Source organism: Rattus rattus, chromosome 5, assembly GCF_011064425.1.
Source record: "Rattus rattus isolate New Zealand chromosome 5, Rrattus_CSIRO_v1, whole genome shotgun sequence".
Classification (NCBI taxonomy): Eukaryota; Metazoa; Chordata; class Mammalia; order Rodentia; family Muridae; genus Rattus; species Rattus rattus.
The window spans coordinates 128,828,986-128,838,887 of NC_046158.1; positions in this window are offsets into that span (position 1 = coordinate 128,828,986).

A 9,902-nucleotide genomic window follows, 5' to 3' on the forward strand; every position below is an offset into this window, starting at 1 on the left:
TATAATCTCCTGCTTGACTTTTTTAACCATCTTCTACAAATGCTATTATATATACTCCAATAATATTTCCAGTAAATTTCTGTGAGGTATTTAAACCTCATTGCAAATATAGTTTTAAACAATATTTGAAATTATTAAACTTAACTGCAATGATCTTCCAAAATAAGCTGTACTTCTCTTTGGAGTTCTACTGTTCTTCGATGTTCTTCAATTTCTTATTAGCATTCCTTCCTCTTTCAGCACTCTGGATTCAATTTTACTTATTATTTCCATTATATTTTTTAAACAACTAACCAAACTATCACTGTGATCTTAAATTTCTATTAATCGTCATAGTCATTACTCTTGTTTATCTGATACAACATTGCTAAATCAAACAGAACTTTTCATATGGATGAGAAAAAGAGTAGACTATCATACCTCCTTTATAAGTATCCAAGACCCAGAAAGAAATCCTTAATTATTAGAGTAGTGTTTTTCCTTTTGTTCAGAATTGCAATGGAATTTCACACATTTACTTTATGTGCCCAGAGTAATATGCATGGTGTTTATGAATTCAGGTAATGAATCACACCTTCTTTGACAGAAAGAACAGTGATGTAGTGCCTCATCAACCATCTGAAACACTCCTTTGAGAATCATGAAAACCTGTGATTGGACATACGAAGAATATCAGCAGTTCCTTGCATGATTAACTGTTTCATAATATGTACTTCACAGAACAAAAACTCCACACAGAATCTCTGACCTGCCTTGAGAGTAGGTCTGGATTTCATGGAATTTGAACTTAACAAGATCAATTCATGTCTCTCATTATAAAATGATTACGGGGTTGGGGATTTAGCTCAGTGGTAGAGCGCTTGCCTAGGAAGCGCAAGGCCCTGGGTTCAGTCCCCAGCACCGAAAAAAATAAATAAATAAAATGATTACTATCCAGTTCTATTTGGCAAGAGAAGTAAATTTATGTCTGATATCATTAGAAGGAAGAAAACATTTCCTGGTTAGTGTGTAAGTTTGTAGTTACTCTGAGCTTTTGTGCTTGGAATGGAGCACTATTTCTTACTATTCAGGTTTATCATTTCCAAATTTTATATCAGATGTGGGGAGGAATCATGGCTTCACTCCTAAAACAACAGGTATACCCAAAACTCAATCCTCTGGTTACTCACATCTGTTCAACCACAATTTTGAAAGGTTGCGCCTGGTTTTTATTATTTATTATTCAATGCATACACGGGGATGAGACATGGTGAGGCTTTTACCTATAAACATTAAGATTTAAGGCAGACATCACAAGGTTGGTTTTCTCGTCAGTTGAGGCATGGTGTTGTTAAAGTTCACTATGTCCTTTCATCTTGTGAGGGAAGAAGTCTGGATAAATGGAAAGTTTGTATGCTTTTGGGATTGTGGGATTTTCCGAGACTAAGATAAATATCAGTTAAAGTTTACAAATTTCACAACTACACCAGGGCCTCTTCCCTCTGAGCTACAGGTTCCAAGGTTTCAGTTAGTCCCGTGCTACAGCTGGGTGGCTTTATTTTTCCTCAGAATTGTTCTGCATTTCTGTCCAGAAAACTGATCTTTCTTTTTTACGACCACATATCACTTCTTTTTTTCTTTTGTTTTATTGGATATATTTCTTTATTTACATTTCAAATGTTATTCCCTTTCCCAGTTTCCTGTACATAAACCGATATCCCCTTCCGTTCCTCCCCCATAAGGGTGTTTTCCCCCCATCCATCTTCCCTTACCACACCATCTCCCCCCACCCACCAACATTTCCCTGCACTGGGGGGTCCAACCTTGGCAGGACCAAGGGCTTCCCCTTCCACTGGTGCCCCAACAAGGCTATTCTCTACTACATATGCAGTTGGAGACCTGGGTCAGTCCATGTATAGTCTTTGGGTAATGGTTTAGTCCCTGGAAGCTCTGGTTGGTTGGCATTGTTGTTCTTATGTGGTTGCAAGCCCTTTCAGATCTTTCAATCCTTCCTCTAATTCTCCTAAATGGAGTCCCTTTCTCAGTTCAGTGTTTTGATGCTGTGAATATACATAGGGGAAGATATTGCTGAACATATAAGCATCCTATGAGCACATGAATGATGTGCATTAACTTATATGTACATAGATATATGGGATGGTGTGTGTGGTTCTGTTTGGGAAAGTGTGAAAAGAAGCACATGTGAGACATGTTTTTTCAAAGAGGTGAATATGTTTTTGTCCTGAAAAAGGGTGTGTTTCTTTAACAATACCCACACCTTGTCATGGAGTGTTTATTCGTATAAATAACCCTTAGAGATCTTTCTATGTGCATTCAACATACTCAGTAGGTTGAAGTGAGGGTCAAGATGCATAAAGTCTTACATAAGATACTTTGTTGTTGTTGCTTGCTGGACTTGAAAAGGTAGCTTCAAGTTACTTGGCAACATCAAACTTTGTATTAAATCCTGAGTGTTTTTCAAAACATGCTAATTGCAAGGTGGCCCTGCAATATCACCCAATCCCCAATGTTAGTTTTTAACTAAACAGAAATGTCACTGACATACAGGTCTCTTGCTGTAGATCTAATGCCTTATAAAAAATTTTGATATGTAAGGTCAAAGACTTTGTCTAAAAACCCAAATTGATATGTGTTGTGATTGTAGATCAACAAAATCTGTAGGATCTAGCTGAGTTGTTTTTTTTTTAATGTTTTTTATTAGATATATGACTTTACTTACATTTCAAATGGTATTCCTTTTCCCAATTTCCTGTCCATAAACCCCCATCCCCAAACTCTCCCCCATCCACCTCCCTTACCATCCCCGTGACATTCCCCTGCACTGGGGGTCCACCCATGGAAGGACAAATGGTTTCCCTTTCCAATGGTGCCCCAACAAAACTATTCTCTGCTACATATGCAGTTGGAGTCCAAGGTCAGTCCATGTATAATCTTTCCATAGTGATTCAGTTCCTGGAAGCTTTGGATGGTTGGCATTGTTGTTCTCCCGTTTCGCTTCTTTTACTCCTTCCTCTAATTCCCCTAAACAAGATTCTGTTCTCAGTTCAGTGATTTGCTGCTAGCATTGACCTCTGTATTGGATGTTCTGGATGCATCTCTCAGGAGAGATCTATATTTGGTCCCTTTCACCACCCATTTTTTAGCTTCACCAATCTTATCTAGTTTTGGTGGCGCTCTCTCTCTCTCTCTCTCTCTCTCTCTCTCTCTCTCTCTCTCTCTCTCCTCTCTCTCTCTCTCTCTCCCTGTGTGTGTCTCTTCGTGTGTGTGTGTGTGTGTGTGTGTGTGTGTGTGTGTGTGTGCCACTTGAGGGGCAGGCTCTGAGTGGCCATTCCTTCACTTGCTGCTCTAAACTTTGCTTCTATATCTCCTCCTATTGATATTTTTTTCCTTTCAAGAAGGAGTGGGAGCATCCGCATTTTAGTCATCCTTCTTCAGATTCCTGTCATCTGTGGATTGCATCTTGGGTAATTCAAGCTTTTGGGCTAATATCCACTTAGAATGCATACCAAGTGTGGTTTTCTGTGATTGGGTTACCTCACTCAGGATGATATTTTCTAGTTCATTCAATTTGCCTATGAATTTCATGAAATCATTGTTTTTGATAGATGAGTAGTACTCCATTGTGTAGATGTACCACATTTTTTGAATCCATTTCCTCTACTGAAGGGCATCTGGGTTGTTTCCAGCTTCTGGCTATTATAAATAATGCTGCTATGAACATAGTGGAGCATGTGTCTTTGTTGTATGTTGGAGCATCTTTTGGATATATACCCAGGAGAGGTATAGCTGGGTCTTAAGGTAGTGAAATGTGCAATTTTCATTGTTCCTGTTTGGTCCTAATGACAGTGTCTTTTGCCTTACCAAAGCTTTGCAGTTTTATGAGGTCCCATTTGTCTATTCTTGATCTTAGAGCATAAGCCATTGGTGTTTTGTTCAGGAATTTTTCTCCTGTGCCCATGTGTTCTTGACTCTTCCCCACTTTTTCTTCTATTAGTTTAAGTGTATCTGGTTTGATGTGGAGGTTCTTGATCCACTTGGACTTAAGCTTTGTACAGGGTTATAAGAATGGATCGATTTGCATTCTTCTACATGCTGACCTCCAGTTGAATCAAAACCATTTTGTGAAAATGCTATCTTTCTTCCATTGATGGTTTTAGCTCCTTTGTTCAATGGTAGTGTCCCAACTGTTTCTATTTTGTGGAATAGTTTAGACAGTAATGGTATGAAGGCTTCCATGAACTTCTGATAGAATTCTGTACTAAACCCATCTGGTCCTGGGCTCTTTTTGGTTGGGAAACTTGTAAAAACTGCTTCTATTTCTTTAGTTGTTATGGAGATGTTTAGATGGTTTATTTGTTCCTGATTTAATTTTGGTACCTGGTATCTCTTCAGAAAATTTTCATGCCCTCCAGCTTTTCCAGTTTTTTTGAATATATTCTTTTATAGTAGTATCTGTTAATTTTTTTAATGTCCTCAGAGTCTGCTGTTTTGTCTCCTTTTTCATTTTTGATTTTGGTAATTTGGATACACTCTCTGTGATCTCTGGTTAGTCTGACTAAGAGTTTATCTATTTTGTTGATTTTCTCAAAGAACCAGCTCCTTGTTTTGTTGACTCTTTGTATAGACCTTTTCATTTCTACTTGGTTGATTTAAGCCCTGAGTTTGATTATTTCCTGCCTTCTACTCCTCTTGTGTTTATTTATTTCTTTTTGTTCTAGAGCTTTTGGTGTGCTGTCAAACTGCTGACATATGCTCTCTCCTATTTCTTTTTGCAGGCACTTAGAGCTATGAGTTTTCCTCTTAACACTGCTTTCATTGCATCCCATTAGTTTGGGTATGTTGTATCTTCTTTTTCATTAAATTCTAAGAAGTCTTTAGTTTCTTTCTTTATTTCTTCCTTGACCAAGTTGTCATTGAGTAGAGCATTGCTCAATTTCCATGTATATATGGACTTTTTGTCGCTTTTGTTGTTATTGAAGACCAGTCTAGTCCTTGGTGATCTGTTAGGAGGCATGAGACTATTTCTATCTTCCTGTATCTGTTGATGCCTATTGTGTGACCGATTATGTGATCAATTTTGGAGAAGGTACCATGAGGTGCTGAGAAGAAGTTATATCCTTCTTTTTATTTATTTATTTATTTTTTTTTATTAACTTGAATATTTCTTATATACATTTTTTTATTATTAACTTGAGTATTTCTTATGTACATTTCTGGAGTATTATTCCTTTCCGGTTTCCGGGCAAACATCCTTCCCTCCCCCCTTCCTTATGGGTGTTCCCCTCCCCACCCTCCCCCCCTTGCCGCCCTCCCTAGTTCACTGGGGGGTCAGTCTTAGCCAGGACCCAGGGCTTCCCCCTTCCACTGGTGCTCTTACTAGGATATTCATTGCTACCTATGAGGTCAGAGTCCAGGGTCAGTCCATGTATAGTCTTTAGGTAGTGGCTTAGTCCCTGGAAGCTCTGGTTGCTTGGCATTGTTGTTCATATGGGGTCTCAAGCCCCTTCAAGCTCTTCAGTTCTTTCTCTGATTCCTTCAACGGGGTCCCGTTCTCAGTTCAGTGGTTTGCTGCTGGCATTCGCCTCTGTATTTGCTGTATTCTGGCTGTGTCTCTCAGGATCGATCTACATCCGGCTCCTGTCGGTCTGCACTTCTTTGCTTCATCCATCTTGTCTAATTGGGTGGCTCTATATGTATGGGCCACATGTGGGGCAGGCTCTGAATGGGTGTTCCTTCAGTCTCTGTTTTAATCTTTGCCTCTCTCTTCCCTGCCAAGGGTATTCTTGTTCCCCTTTTAAAGAAGGAGTGAAGCCTTCACATTTTGATCATCCGTCTTGAGTTTCATTTGTTCTAGGCATCTAGGGTAACTCAAGCATTTGGGCTAATAGCCACTTATCAATGAGTACATACCATGTATGTCTTTCTGTGATTGGGTTAGCTCACTCAGGATGATATTTTCCAGTTCCAACCATTTGCCTACGAATTTCATAAAGTCATTGTTTTTGATAGCTGAGTAATATTCCATTGTGTAGATGTACCACATTTTCTGTATCCATTCCTCTGTTGAAGGGCATCTGTGTTCTTTCCAGCTTCTGGCTATTATAAATAAGGCTGCGATGAACATAGTGGAGCACGTGTCTTTTTTATATGTTGGGGCATCTTTTGGGTATATGCCCAAGAGAGGTATAGCTGGATCCTTAGGCAGTTCAATGTCCAATTTTCTGGGGAACCTCCAGACTGATTTCCAGAATGGCTGTACCAGTCTGCAATCCCACCAACAATGGAGGAGTGTTCCTCTTTCTCCGCATCCTCGACAGCATCTGCTGTCACCTGAGTTTTTGATCTTAGCCATTCTCACTGGTGTGAGGTGAAATCTCAGGGTTGTTTTGATTTGCATTTCCCTGATGACTAAAGATGTTGAACATTTCTTTAGGTGTTTCTCAGCCATTCGGCATTCCTCAGCTGTGAATTCTTTGTTTAGCTCTGAACCCCATTTTTTAATAGGGTTATTTGTCTCCCTGCGGTCTAACTTCTTGAGTTCTTTGTATATTTTGGATATAAGGCCTCTATCTGTTGTAGGATTGGTAAAGATCTTTTCCCAATCTGTTGGTTGCCGTTTTGTCCTAACCACAGTGTCCTTTGCCTTACAGAAGCTTTGTAGTTTTATGAGATCCCATTTGTGATTCTTGATCTTAGAGCATAAGCCATTGGTGTTTTGTTCAGAAATTTTTTTTCCAGTGCCCATGTGTTCCAGATGCTTCCCTAGTTTTTCTTCTATTAGTTTGAGTGTGTCTGGTTTGATGTGGAGGTCCTTGATCCACTTGGACTTAAGCTTTGTACAGGGTGATAAGCATGGATCGATCTGCATTCTTCTACATGTTGACCTCCAGTTGAACCAGCACCATTTGCTGAAAATGCTATCTTTTTTTTCCATTGGATGGTTTTGGCTCCTTTGTCAAAAATCAAGTGACCATAGGTGTGTGGGTTCATTTCTGGGTCTTCAATTCTATTCCATTGGTCTATCTGTCTGTCTCTGTACCAATACCATGCAGTTTTTTATCACTATTGCTCTGTAATACTGCTTGAGTTCAGGGATAGCGATTCCCCCTGAAGTCCTTTTATCGTTGAGGATAGTTTTAGCTATCCAGGGTTTTTTGTTATTCCAGATGAATTTGCAAATTGTTCTGTCTAACTCTTTGAAGAATTGGATTGGTATTTTGATGGGGATTGCATTGAATCTGTAGATCGCTTTTGGTAAAATGGCCATTTTTACTATATTAATCCTGCCAATCCATGAGCATGGGAGATCTTTCCATCTTCTGAGGTCTTCTTCAATTTCTTTCTTCAGAGTCTTGAAGTTCTTGTTGTACAAATCTTTTACTTGCTTGGTTAAAGTCACACCGAGGTACTTTATATTATTTGGGTCTATTATGAAGGGTGTCGTTTCCCTAATTTCTTTCTCAGCTTGTTTCTCTTTTGTGTAGAGGAAGGCTACTGATTTATTTGAGTTAATTTTATACCCAGCCACTTTGCTGAAGTTGTTTATCAGCTTTAGTAGTTCTGTGGTGGAACTTTTGGGATCACTTAAATATACTATCATATCATCTGCAAATAGTGATATTTTGACTTCTTCTTTTACGATCTGTATCCCCTTGACCTCCTTTTGTTGTCTGATTGCTCTGGCTAGAACTTCAAGAACTATATTGAATAAGTAGGGAGAGAGTGGGCAGCCTTGTCTAGTCCCTGATTTTAGTAGGATTGCTTCAAGTTTCTCTCCATTTAGTTTAATGTTAGCCACTGGTTTGCTGTATATGGCTTTTACTATGTTTAGGTATGGTCCTTGGATTCCTATTCTTTCCAGAACTTTTATCATGAAGGGGTGTTGAATTTTGTCAAATGCTTTCTCAGCATCTAATGAAATGATCATGTGGTTTTGTTCTTTCAGTTTGTTTATATAATGGATCACATTGATAGTTTTCCGTATATTAAACCATCCCTGCATGCCTGGGATGAAGCCTACTTGATCATGGTGGATGATTGTTTTGATGTGCTCTTGGATTCGGTTTGCCAGAATTTTGTTGAGTATTTTTAAAATCGATGTTCATAAGGGAAATTGGTCTGAAGTTCTCTTTCTTTGTTGGGTCTTTGTGTGGTTTAGGTATAAGAGTAATTGTGGCTTCATAGAAGGGGAGTTCGGTAGTGCTCCATCTGTTTCAATTTTGTGGAATAGTTTGGATAATATTGGTACGAGGTCTTCTATGAAGGTCTGATAGAATTCTGCACTAAACCCATCTGGACCTGGGCTCTTTTTGGTTGGGAGACCTTTAATGACTGCTTCTATTTCCTTAGGAGTTATGGGGTTGTTTAACTGGTTTATCTGTTCCTGATTTAACTTCGGTACCTGGTATCTGTCTAGGAAATTGTCCATTTCCTGTAGATTTTCAAGTTTTGCTGAATATAGGCTTTTATACTAAGATCTGATGATTTTTTTTAATTTCCTCTGAATCTGTAGTTATGTCTCCCATTTCATTTCTGATTTTGTTAATTTGGACACACTCTCTGTGTCCTCTCGTTAGTCTGGCTAAGGGTTTATCTATCCTGTTGATTTTCTCAAAGAACCAACTTTTGGTTCTGTTGATTCTTTCTATGGTCCTTTTTGTTTCTACTTGGTTGATTTCAGCTCTGAGTTTGATTATTTCCTGCCTTCTACTCCTCCTGGGTGTATTTGCTTCTTTTTGTTCTAGAGATTTTAGGTGTGCTGTCAAGCTGCTGACATATGCTCTTTCCTGTTTCTTTCTGCAGGCACTCAGCGCTATGAGGTTTCCTCTTAGCACAGCTTTCATCGTGTCCCATAAGTTTGGGTATGTTGTACCTTCATTTTCATTAAATTCTAAGAAGTTTTTAATTTCTTTCTTTATTTCTTCCTTGACCAGGTTATCATTGAGTAGAGCATTGTTCAATTTCCACGCATATGTGGGCATTCTTCCTTATTGTTATTGAAGACCAGCTTTAGGCCGTGGTGGTCCGATATACGCATGGGATTATTTCTATCTTTCTGTACCTGTTGAGGCCCAATTTTTTGACCAATTATATGGTCAATTTTGGAGAAAGTACCATGAGGAGCTGAGAAGAAGGTATATCCTTTTTGCATTAGGGTAGAACGTTCTATAAATATCCATTACGTCCATTTGGCTCATGACTTCTCTTAGTCTGTCTACGTCTCTGTTTAATTTCTGTTTCCATGATCTGTCCATTGATGAGAGTGGGGTGTTGAAGTCTCCTACTATTATTGTGTGAGGTGCAATGTGTGTTTTGAGCTTTAGTAAGGTTTCTTTTACGTATGTAGGTGCCCTTGTATTTGGGGCATAGATATTTAGGATTGAGAGTTCATCTTGGTGGCTTTTCCTTCGATGAATATAAAGTGTCCTTCCTTATCTTTTTTGATGACTTTTAGTTGAAAATTGACTTTATTTGCTATTAGAATGGCTACTCCAGCTTGCTTCTTCTGACCATTTGCTTGGAAAGTTGCTTTCCAGCCTTTCACTCTGAGGTAGTGTCTGTCTTTGTCTCTGAAGTGTGTTTCCTGTAGGCAGCAGAATACAGGGTCCTCGTTGCATATCCAGTTTGTTAATCTATGTCTTTTATTGGGGAGTTGAGGCCATTGATGTTGAGAGATATTAAGGAATAGTGATTATTGCTTCCTGTTATATTCATATTTGGATGTGAGGTTATGTTTGTGTGCTTTTCTTCTCTTTGTTTTGTTGCCAAGACGATTAGTTTCTTGCCTCTTCTAGGGTATAGCTTGCCTCCTTATGTTGGGCTTTACCATTTATTATCCTTTGTAGTGCTGGATTTGTAGAAAGATATTGTGTAAATTTGGTTTTGTCATGGAATATCTTGGT